At 41.0% G+C, this 12,759-nt stretch overlaps 1 long non-coding RNA gene across 1 annotated transcript in view; it reads left to right on the top strand.

Moving 5' to 3' along the window:
- Positions 1 to 327: 327 nt before the first annotated feature.
- LOC123602940 overlaps positions 328 to 12,759 on the top strand; it is a 98,141-nt gene continuing 85,709 nt past the window's right edge. Inside the window, exon 1 of the long non-coding RNA XR_006714642.1 lies at positions 328 to 406. This is a non-coding gene — a long non-coding RNA (uncharacterized LOC123602940). The remainder of the gene's footprint in view (positions 407 to 12,759) is intronic.

Genomic DNA, 12,759 nt, shown 5'->3' with positions numbered 1-12,759 from the left:
ATTGTCTTTAATCTAACATTTTAAGTACTAGCTGCTGGAAGGGGGAGATCTTAACATGCTGTCAGTATATCATCTTGGCCTGGATACTTTCTTTTAATGTCAGCAAAATGAGTTCCATTTTCCTGTAGTGCAGTTTACTTGTTAGATCTTTAAAAAGGCTTTTCCCGTTACAAGGGGGCGTCCTAGGAGGCATGGAGTTTAAAATTTAGGTAATAAAATAAATTCGTTTTTCTCTAGAGGCGGTTCTGTACCACATGTTCTTTCAGTGTTGAAATTTAATTGCCTATAACTGCTGACTTCCGGTAACTATCGGCTGGCTGTTTCCAGGTTTGGTTCCAGGCCTAGTAGTGACCCCCAAGCTTCCTGAATGTGCCTGCGTGTATCACAAAATACTCCGTGGAAAGAGGTGAGCACTAGGATGGAATATTTATATTTTTCATTAGAGGGAACTAATTCTTTGGGAGTGGGGCCGATTTACATTTTACCCGTTATGTAAAGAGTTTCACGTGGAAACACGAGTTAATTGGCCCCGTATTTCTGATGTCTTCCAGCCGTGTGTGGGGACTCTTTATAGATTGAATCCCAAGCAGCTGCCCTGTGACCCATCTTTTAAATCTGGCTCTACTTTCTTCTTCTGGTTTTAAGTCATTTTGCTATGAAGCCTACAGTTTAATGAAAGGAAAATATCATCAGTAACTTTTGCCAAAATGGATGTGAAGACTCTTTGAACTGTGGACCGTCCTTGTAGTTTTTTCCTTGTAGCAGTTGGTGTAATGCAATCTTATCATTCCATTAATAATATGTTATGCATGGTCACATCCCTGCTTAATTAGACTTGCAGTTTTCAATTAACAGCATTTTTTGATGATACATTATTATCCTTATTAGTGAGGTCGTAGGCTATATTATAACAAAGACTGAAGACTCTATTGTCAGCATAATCTTGAAAGAACCATTTAACTTTATGAAATGTATCTGGTGAAGGAACTTCATACTTTATTTGATGTATAATTTGACCCCCATAAAGAACCAAATGATTCTTTTTTCCCTCCCCTTCTTAGAATAAAATGTCCAGCACTTCAGATGGTATGAATATTTCTCTCAGTTAAAGTGAATAACATTGTCAGAAAATGGAATCTGAATTTTTAAAAATTGAGTAGATGAGCAGTCAGATATTCTTATTCAGCGATTTATCATGTCTTGAGTTGAAATTTATAGTTCTATGTGAAACTGATTAAGTCCATTAGATTTTAATTATTGTTCCGAAATCAATACTCTTCCGAGCTTCAGGGAATATTCCATTCACTCATCTCAATAAGGGGGTGGATTTGGGATGGACATATTCTTTTAGTTGATACTGAAAGCACGTTAAATTTTTTTTTTAATGTTTATTTATTTTTGAGAGAGAGAGAGAGAGAGACAGAGACAGAGACAGAGACAGAGACAGAGAATGAGCAGGGGAGGGGCAGAGAGAGAGGGACACACAGAATCCAAAGCAGGCTCCAGGCTCTGAGCTGTCAGCACAGAGCCTGATGCAGGGCTCAAACCCACAAACTGGGAGATTATGACCTGAGACCAAGTTGGACGCTTGACCAGCTGAGCCACCCAGGTACCCCTGAAATACTATTTAGTTTAGATTCTTGTAGTTCTTTGTTGTGTTTGTTTGTTTGTTTGTTTGTTTTTCCTTGTTCCTACTGGTTTTTTTTTTCCCACTGTTCAAATATAAAGAACTCAAAACCTATAGGGATCAGAAGAGATTTGTGACAAGGTTCTATCTAAACTACCCAGCAGCTATTGAATGATTGATTTTGCTTCATTTTGTCTTTCCAACTTGGGAGGCGAGTGATCTGACCCTCTGAGAGATTTACTAGGGGCCTGCACGGTGTGGTGGGAAAGGTTAGGCAAGTGTGGGTACTTCTCTATAGTTCTGCTTGCTTTAAATGACAGGGTCACGTTTCAAGAGAGTGGTCAGTTCCACTGTTGCTCTTACAAGTTATTATGTTTCCTGAAATGTAACCAGCCTTGTGGCCTCTGTCACTTCTGGCTGACTTCTGTTAATTTTAGTTGTGTTTGAACTTTGTATAAATTAAATCATAACGTGCCTTCTTTCACGTCTGGCTTTCCCCCACCGGTATGATATCTCCTGGGGTTTGTTCTGTGTGGTAGTAGAAGTATGCTGTATAGCAGAGGTTGGCACGCTTCTTCTGTAAAGGTTTAGTTAGTAAGTATTTTCAGCCTTGTAGGCTCTACGTTGTATGTTGCAGCTATAGGACTCTGCAGCCTTAGACAATACCATAAAATGGGCATGGGTGGATTTGATCCACGGGCTATAGTTTGCTGATCCCTGTGGCACAGTGTTTTATTCAGGGGCACCTGGGTGGCTCAGTCGGCTGAGCGAACTTCCGACTTCAGCACAGGTCGTGATCTCACAGTTCGTGAGTTCAAGCCCCGCATTGCGCTCTCTGATGACAACTCAGAGCCTGGAGCCTGCTTCAGATTATGTGTCTCCCTCTCTCTCTGCCCCTCCCCCACTCATGCCATGTCTCTCTCTGTCTCTCAAAAAGAAATAAACATTTAAAAAATTTTAAAAAATTAAAAAAAAAGACTATTCCACCATTTATATTGTTAATGCATGTTTGGATTGGTTTTGGCTTTGAAAACTTATGCATAGGCTGCTGTGAACATTCTTATATATATGTCTTTCATATATATATATATATATGCTTTTATGTTGAAAAGTTGTCAGATAATAGGGATTCATATGTTTAGCTTTGGCAGGTACTGACAGAATGTTTTCTTTTTAAAAAAATTTTTTTTTTCAACGTTTATTCATTTTTGGGACAGAGAGAGACAGAGCATGAACGGGGGAGGGGCAGAGAGAGGAAGACACAGAATCGGAAACAGGCTCCAGGCTCTGAGCCATCAGCCCAGAGCCTGATGAGGTGCTTGAACTCAAGGACCGCGAGATCGTGACCTGGCTGAAGTCGGACGCTTAACCGACTGTGCCACCCAGGCGCCCCTGACAGAATGTTTTCTGAAGTGGTTTTACTAGCTTACATTCCCATTGCTAGTGTTCCAGATGATTGAAGTCTTTACTAACGTTTGGTATTGTCATTTAAAAAATGTGATATTGTAGTGGTATCTCATTTTCCTTATGATGAATTATGCTAAACATCTTTTCATGTACTTATTAGGCAATCTGGAGAATATATACATATACATACATGCACATATATACACATACATACACACGCATATATATATACACACACTCCCAAAACGCACGCGCGCGCGCACACACACACACACACACACACACACACACACACACACACACATATATATATACACACACACACCCAAAATACCTATTCGAGAGTTTTTGTTCAATTTTTGAAATTTGGCTTTCCTGTCTTTTTCTGATGGATTTGTAATATTTCTTTATATATATTCTGGAAGTGAGTTCTTGGAAATGAATATTGCAAATATCTTTTTCCACTTGTTGGCTTGCCTCTTTCACTCTTATAATGGTATTTTTTGCTGTATTGACTTTCTTTTTTGTAATGAAATTAAATTTGTTACTGTTTTTCTTTATGTTCCTTCCATATCCTATATAAGTAATCTTGATTTACGCTAATATCCTAAATATATTCTGTGTTAGCCCCTAGAAGCTTTATTATTTGTCTTTTATATTCAGAGCTATGATCTAACCTGAACTGATATATATATATTTGGTATTATGATATATGTAGTATTATGGTTTCAATAGTAACTTTTTTCCTAAGTGGATATCCAAAGATCCAACATCATTTATTCTAAATATTGTTTAACTGTATTGCATTGTGATGGCACTTATCGGACCACATATGTATACGCTGGTTTCTGGACTCAGTTTTGTTGATCTGTTGTCTTTGGGCCAATAATGCACTATTTTAACTGTTATAATTTTACCACTTATTTTTAATTAAAAAAATTTTTTTAACGTAAACTCTATGAACAACGTGGGCTCGAACTCAGGACACCAAGATCAAGAGTCACATGCTGATTGACTGAGCCAGCCAGGGGTCCCAATTGTTATAATTTTATAGCTTATCTTAATACGTCCTATATCTTCTGCTCTAAACCCTCCAATGTGGTTTTTCTTCTCTAAAATTGTCTTTGCTACTCTTGTCCCTAGTCTTTTTTTTTTAAATGTGTATTTATTTATTTTGAGAGAGAGAGCAGGGGAGGGGCACAGAGAAGGGGAGAAAGAGAGAATACCAAGCAGTCTCCCACATTACCAGCACAGAGCTCGACGTGGGGCTCGAACCCAAGAACGATGAGATCACGACCTGAGCTGAAGTCAAGAGTTGGACACTTAACCGACTGAGACACCCAAGCGCGCACCTTTGTTTTTTTTATATTCATCTTAAAACACCTTTTTAAGTTTCCACACACTGTCTTTCTGAAATTTTGATTATGATTGTATTGAATCATTAGATCAATGTGGGGGCGAATGATATCTGTCCAACACTGAGACTCTAATCCACAAATATTGTGTCATTTCACACTATCCTCTTATCTTTTTAAGGATCTGTAATATCTGTAGGAACATCTCCCATTTCATTTCCCACATTGGTAATTTGTGCCTTCCATTTGCTCGTGTCCCATTCTCTCCTCTTTCCTTCTGAGATTCTAATCATATGTATGTTAGAACATTGAAAGATGTGTTCCTCGGTATCTGATGCTCTTTTCTGTATTTTCCTTCCATTTTTCTGTTCATGATTCAAGCAGACATTTCTGCAGACCTACCTTCCATTTTGTCAATGATCCTTTTTGTTCTTTTTTCATATGCTATTAAATTTGCCTGTGGAATCTTTAAATTTGGTTATCAATCAACCAGTCAATCAATCAGTCAGTCAGTCGTCTTCAGTGAGACTGCTGCAAGTTCCAGGCCACTGCTTTGAGTTTGGCTCATTTCTCATGCAGTGAGTCAGAAAATGGTATGGGGGTAAACGTGGAGGCTAATGCCAAAATTACCTATGACACACGCACCCCATTCCTTTGCTGTCTGGGATTTAGTCCTTCAAGTTCTGGCTCACCTACTTGATCTCTAAGGACTCCCAATATCTCTTTTGTGTATTTTATCCATCTTTTATACTTGTTTTCATTTAGAGGGTTAGTCTAATCCAAATGACTTTGACATATTGACTGCGTCCTTCTAAAACAAAAGTATTTGTTTCCATTTATTGTTGGATTTGGCCAATTCTCTTAGTGGAATAGGAGCCAAATCCAGTTTGCCACAGTTGCAAGGCATTTTCTTCTTTTATTTCCCCTTCTCTTGTACAGATAGGCTCCCGGAAGACTTATGGATGGATAAGATGTTTTTCAGGTTTTGGCATTGTCACTCGTGATTGAGATGTTTGTTTTGCAGTAGATCAGCTCTGTCTTATTTTCTACTCATTTTATGACTTTAAGCCTGTACTCGGGAGCGATCATAACTTATATCATGCAGCGCTTATCATTTATAAACCACATTGTAATACATTATCGCATTTAGTCCTCAGAACAACGTCCTGTGAAGCAGCTGGTATCACAACCTCTCTTTAGCAGTTGAGCAAACTCAGGCTGAGTTAGGTTAAGGGCTTTGCTCCAAATCACAGTCAGCAGGTGACAGATTAAGGGCTGAAATCCCTGCCTTCCACTGCATGCTTTCCCCATCCTGTTCTTACCCTAATGATGACCCGGCAATTGGCTAGAAAGTGAAGCTACAGATATAATTAAAACAGTGCTTACTCTCAAGGACTTCCAAGTTTGGTGGGTTACACCGCATTGCGCTCCAGGAAGTTGCGTGGTTATTTTTCAAAAATGCCAACGCTAAAATATTCTCAAGCTTTAGCAATTCTGATAAAATCCTGGGTGATAAAGACAGGAGTAGAATAGAAAAGAGAGAAGCCAGTGTCGGAAGTTGGGGGAAGGCAGAGCCAGGATTTGCTCTCCTTACATTTTTGTAGAATAATGATTCCTGCGTGGCTTCGGGGGAAGTAGGACTAGTCATGTACATTTCAAATGAGAATTCTCTTCTATACAACTCTTAGCAATTTAGGGAAACCTACGTCATCTTGACATTTTTCAAATTGTTTAATGCTTGTGGGTCTTTTCCTGTTACTTTATGAGACATGAGAAAAAAAATTAAGAGATGAGTCTTCGGTGCCTTCATTAGGGGAGATGCCCCCCAGAAAAGAGCAGACAAGGTTAGAAACAGACCCAGGCTTGCTCATGTACATGTACAGAGTGACATGAGGCTTGTCTGTATGTCCCTGGGGACGCCCTGTCTCCCTAGGTGTATTTGGAATTACATGTGGGCATGTTTCATGTGTCCTTGACCTTCACAATGACCTCGATAGGGGGCACCGCTGTCATGTAGTTCCCCAGGGGCCTTGACATGGTGGGGCTTAGACGCCGTATTAAAGAGTTTTGGATTTTACTCTGCCAGCAGTGATGAGTAAATGGAGGCTGCAATCACTGTTGAGGGAAGATTAACCAGGTGGTGGTTTAGGGTGACTTTCAGAGGTAGAGGCTGGAGGCCAGGCACCAGGTAAAAAAGGTTTTACAAGAAACCCATATAAACAGAAGCCAAGAGTTCTATTAGAATGTGCAGGTGGAGAGGGAGGGTTGGTTATGTTTGCATCACATCCCTCCTACAGCATTTGTGTGAGGTGGGAGACAGGGATGTGTTTCATATTTGGGGGCATTAATGAGGGGAGGAGTGAGGCAGTGAGACAGAGGAGCCATTTAGCTAACAGGCCCAGTGCAGAGGGAGGAAGTCTTTATAGCCAACCCACCTGATGCTCATTAGACTCTTGACTGTGAATGGAAATATTCTGGTCTTTATATATTTTGTTAATGTCTACTTTTGAGAGAGAGAGAGAGAGAGTGTGCAAGCAGGGGAGGGGCAGGAAGGGAGTGGGACGCAGAATCCGAAGCAGGTTCCAGGCTCTGAGCTGTCAGCACAGAGCCCGATGCGGGGCTCGAACCCATGAACCATGAGATCATGGCCTGAGCCGAAGTTATGAGCCGAAGTCGGATGCTTCACCGACTGAGCCATCCAGGCATCCCAATTCAGTTTATTTTTAAGAGCAAGCCCAGTAGGATTTTCTAGACAGGCCATCCTCTAGATAGCAACTGCCTTTTACGAGCTCTTTTTCCCCATTCCCAACTCAGCGTATGCAGCTTTCATACTTTAATCTTCCAAAACAAAAAGTCTCAAATGTACAAGTGAAAAAAAAATCCAAGCTGTTGACAGAGTCTTAACTAATTGGTGCGACTTGCATACAGCTGTGTGAGTTCAAAAAAGCTCTCCTGTATGTAGATGCAGGGGCCGTTTATATGCGGGTCTGTGCATAAGACTGTACATTTATTTCCTCAGAACGAACCTAGGTGCCACCTCTTGGTGAACACACCGGCACTTCATTCGCATATCTTACAAAAAAAAGAGAGACTGTTTCCGGGCTAACAGCACTGTGCACCCTGTATTCAGACCACATAGTCTCCGCTCCATTGAGGAGAGTCCTTCCATCCGTGATCGTAGCTTCATACGAGAGCTCCAAAGTAAGAGCCTGTAAACCAACCCGAGGTGGGGAGACAGAGTCCTGACCAGGCTTAGACGTGTTCGTCTGCTCTGCTTACTGTTCGTATCTCACTTTATCTACGCGGATGATTTTGGTGGGCGGGAAGGCAGGGGCTGCTGCAGCACCTGTCTTCATGAAGTTATATCCCCTAGTGTCTGTCCTTGTGCCATACTCCTAGTAGGTACTCAGTAAATATTTGTGGATTGAACTGATGGGACTTGGCAGATATATCCAGAAGCAATAGTCTTCATTGTGGAATGTAGCGTATGTTATTGATGAGCCGGTATGTTTCTAATTCAGCCACACAAATATCTCTTAATTACATACAATGATCCCTTATTTTAATCTGGATTTTTTTTTTTTTGCTGTTGTTGTAACAGGTGTGTTTCAGCAGAGAACAGCTTCTAGCAATTGCAGTTACTGCCGTATTCGGTATCTGTGGCAAGGGAAGCCCTCCACATTCTGACAAAGGCTAGGGCTCACGGTAGTTGAGTTTTAAAAATCTTTTTTAGAGAAGTAGATTATACACAAATGCCTTGCTTGTATTCCAACAGAGTGTGGGTGGACCTGGGACCATAGCCATGTGTAACAGAAGCCCTCCACATGCACGTTGGTCGATTTCTAATTGCACGGCTGCCCATCAGCTTAGTGTTAATGTACATAGGTGTATCTGTGTGTATGGGAAGACATGTTTGCGTTTAGCACTATCCGTACAGTTGTATAGGTGGTCAATATGGCTTAATAATAATTGGGGGGAATTCTTTAGTTCTGTTATTGTTACTAGCTTACAAGGTTCTCACCAACTCCTCACTCTGTTTTCAGTGTCTACAGGAGAAATTCTGAACAGAAACAGAGCTTCAGTGCATTGGGAAAAGCATCATTTTTTTTTTCTTTTTGTAAATTTTCCTTTCTTGTGGTTGGAAGTTAAGGGCTGGAGCAGGGGGTGCCCGGGATGTGAATAAGCAAGATGCAGTTGTGTGGGCGTGGGAATTCAGGTCCTGTTCTGGACTTGGTGTCATGGAGAGGTCAGTTTGGTTTGCGGACGCTGAGGACACCTCTGAAGGATTTTTGTCTCCATGAGGTGGTCTTACTTCTGAAGTTTCACTTTTCAGCAGAGCAGGTCTTTAATTTAACTTCGGTTGGGTCTGCATAATCTGAGAACGTTGACTATTCAGCTTCTGGAAAATGTATGTTTAAGAGCATGGACTTCAGAGTTCAAGTCTTGACTCCACAAATGAAGAGCCTGTGATATTGGGCAAGTTCACCCTTTAAGCCTAGGTTTGCTCACCTGTCAACATGAGGTTATTAACAGCAGCTGCCAGAAAGTTCAATGAGAGATTAAATGCTTATCTTAGGATCTAGCACTTAGTAACTGCTCAATAAATGCTAACTTTTATTGTTTCTAGTAAATCTGCTGGCTCTTATGGCACTCATCTCCAATGGCAGAGATATCAGATCATTTCACAGATAGCATTTTCAAGAAATAGACGACATGGGTTTGTTCAGCGTTAGAAATGTTGCATAAGATTTGACTGATCTCCCTTTTCAGCCAAGAAGTAGCTCACACAAAGCATGTGGCAGAGAGACACGTGGGCTGTATTTCTCAATCAGAATTTGAGTCCATTCTAAAGTGAGGGGAAAAGATAACCTGTGTGTTGATGTAGTGGCATTGATTCAGCACAGATACGTGAACAGCCAGCAAATGCAATCAGAGCTCATGCAAATCACACCTCTGGTGCAGCATGTTAATGACGACTCTTCTATAAGTAACACTTATTCAGGGTCCTACTTATTCTCATTAAATGAGCCTGTGGTTGTTTGCATTCCTCAAAAGGGAAAACTGTCAGTAGCAGCTCTGAGTCATCCTTCATGCAACATCTACACCTGTTTCTTTGATTTGATTGAATATATATATTTAAGGAACTGGAGAGGTTTTGACTTTCAAATAAACGAGTTAAATGCCCTTCCTTAAAAATCACATTGGTAACATGGTTCACAGTTATCTGGAGAGAGCTTTAGAAGAGGTTGAGATGTGAGTGCTCATTTCTTTGTAGAACCTAGATTTTCATTTGGCTGGAGTTCCCCTATGCACACCGCCCCCCAATCTAAAGGAAAACTGGCAGTGGAATTGAAATCAAGTCTTTTGATTTTGCTTTGGACATGTGCTGGTGTACTCATTTTCTTTGGATTCTTAGGGAACAAACTGTAAATGTTTAAGCTCTGGTCTCTCAGTTTGAGTTAGTAACCAGAAATTAGAATATAGGTGTAAATATCTACACTGGAGACTGGAGGTGTGAGAAGTTGTGTACATCATGTCTCTTCTGCTCTCAACTCAAGCAGATTACTACTTGCTAAATATGGGAATTTGAGTTGAACTTGACTTCAAGAGACGTCAGGGGGGCGCCTGGGTGGCGCAGTCGGTTAAGCGTCCGACTTCGGCCAGGTCACGATCTCGCGGTCCGTGAGTTTGAGCCCCGCGTCGGGCTCTGGGCTGATGGCTCAGAGCCTGGAGCCTGTTTCCAGTTCTGTGTCTCCCTCTCTCTCTGCCCCTCCCCCGTTCATGCTCTGTCTCTCTCTGTCCCAAAAATAAATAAACGTTGAAAAAAAAAATTAAAAAAAAAAAAAAAAAAAAAAAAAGAGACGTCAGGTACTGACTGTCCCTTGTGTAAACCCACACTTCTCTGGAATGGAAAATCTGTATTATCTTTGGCCCCTGAAATAAAACCAGTTATTTTGATCCAGAACTCTGAAATCTAAAGATTTAGGCTTTGAGCACCCTTTCTCATATCCTCTTTAATAAACTTACAAACGACTTTGGAAAATGTGAATTTTCCAGTGGGAGTCGGTGAGTATTCTGACTCAGAAGCCATTATGTCCATGCAAAGATAATGCATTTTAGTAAGAGAAGAAATGAGTGACACTTTTTGTTTTTTGTGTGTGAGATTAGTCAAAGGTCGGTGTGAAAAAATGTTTCTGAGAGGTCTTTCACGGGAAGCAGAACAACTTAGTTTCTGAATATTCAAGGTGATGTGCTGCGAGGGAAAAAACATTCTACCCTTTCAGAGGAAATGTGTGTGAGGTCATTTTCCTAACCTTGCTGAACTCCAGCATATCAGGGGCAATGTAATAATTAAAAACTCATTTCACAGCAGCTGATTAGGCTTTGATTCACAATTACTCTGTCTTTCAAAAGTCTCCTCTATCTGAGCATTTTGAAAATATGATGGCTTCATTATTTGTTATATTTCCAAAGTTAGAGCTTCAAAGGAGCTACAAAAACTTTCTCAATCATCTAGAAAGTCATGAATAAAACATGCATACCCAGAATTTTAAATTAAAGTAATTAGGCCACATTAGAATCTTAAAAAAAAAAAGATTTAACATCCATGTCAATGTGGAGAAAGATGCCCTTCATTAAATTACATCTTCTTCCTGTCCAACATTTTAAACTGCCACTTTTAATGTAACATTAGAAAAATAATTACTGTGATTAAGATAATTTTAAAAAGTAAATGTTAGAAAATCCGGACCACAACGTTTTCAGAGTATCCATTCCAATAACATTTTTTTCTATAAATTATTTGAAATTAACAAAACAGCATCCTGACATTCTTTTGCCAACGTTGTGAGTCCAATTTAATGAGTGTAAACAGGAGGCCGATACTTAACTCAAGGCTGGGGAGCTCCAGCAAGACTTAGACTATGTGATAAAAGCATCTAAGGATAGGGTGTTGAAACATTATAGCTCTTTGAGAGGCAACTCTCCAGGTCATGGTGGGAAGCTAAATCTGAGACGTGGGAGTGCTCATTTAGTAGACTTTTAAGTTTAGGGAAAATGCTTGCAGACCAAGAACGATGGAGATGGCTCCAATGAAGGAAAATGGAGACAGGTAGAGGAAATCCTGTGGCTTAAGTATCACACAGCCGTGTTTGTATGGTAAATGACTTCTGATACATAGTTTATTAAATCTTTCTTGCCCAAACTCTGCCTCTTGGGTCATTTTCCCATGGGTGGAGACACCTCTGTTACTGTAATGAGAGTCAAGGGAAACACAGAGTTCGTTTTATCCTATAGCATAATTTTACCTGTTAGCATAAAAACAAACTGCCAGTGATGCCAGCCCGGGATGGCACACTAAGAGTCACTGAGCTAGAGCAATGGCTTTTAACCCTGTCTGCATGTTACATTCGCTTGTGCAGTGCTCTGGACCTTCTGATTTAATTGGCCTGGGGAAAGGTCAGGTCATCTGTAGGCTTAAAATCTTCACAAGTGATTCTTTTTTTTTTTTTTTTTTAATTAAAAAAAATTTTTTTTTAATGTTTATTTATTTTTGAGACACAGAGAGAGCATGAACAGGGGAGGGGCAGAGAGAGAAGTGGGCAGAATTGGAAGCGGGCTCCAGGCTCTGAGCTCTCAGCACAGAGCCCGATGCGGGGCTCGAACTTGCAGACCGTGAGTCATGACCTGAGCCGAAGTCGGCCGCTTAACCGACCGAGCCACCCAGGCGCCCCAAAATCTTCACAAGTGATTCTTAAAAAAGATTTTTTGTAATGTTTATTTATTTTTGAGAGAAAGAGAGACAAAGTGTGAGCGGGGGAGAGGCAGAGAGAGAAAGAGAGAGAAAGGGAGACACAGAATCCAAAGCAGGCTCCAGGTTCTCAGCTGTCAGTGCACAGCCTGACGTGGGGCTCGAACTCACGAGCCGCGAGATCATGACCTAAGCCGAAGTCGGATGCTTTAACCCACTGAGCCACGCAGGTGCCCCTTCACAGGTGATTATAATGGGCAGACAGGATTGGGAACATTTGAGTCTGAGGATCGACATCGTAATTAGGCCCAAATAAACCATGGGGAACTTCACTAGACTTGAAGTTCCAGGAAATGTCAGTCTGGCCTGCTTCTGCACACCTTGGCTATCTGGGATGCGTTGGGGCGGGTAGCGTTAGATGACCAGTTTATGCCAAATGGTTGCTGTTTGCACCTGTGTAGATGTACAGAATTGTCAGCCTTGGGTCTGTCAGTACTTCTGGAGCAGTCTGGGTTTCCAGAGGAGTTAGGCCTTGCCTTGGTGTGTCTGAAAGGATTGAGTGACTTGGTTCATCAAGTGTTTGGGTACAATGTATTTCTCCAGCATCTTCTTGCAACTCT

This window comes from Leopardus geoffroyi, chromosome A1, assembly GCF_018350155.1.
Source record: "Leopardus geoffroyi isolate Oge1 chromosome A1, O.geoffroyi_Oge1_pat1.0, whole genome shotgun sequence".
Taxonomy (NCBI): domain Eukaryota; kingdom Metazoa; phylum Chordata; class Mammalia; order Carnivora; family Felidae; genus Leopardus; species Leopardus geoffroyi.
Note: the sequence above shows the minus strand (reverse complement) of the source record. Positions and strands in the feature narration are given on the sequence as shown.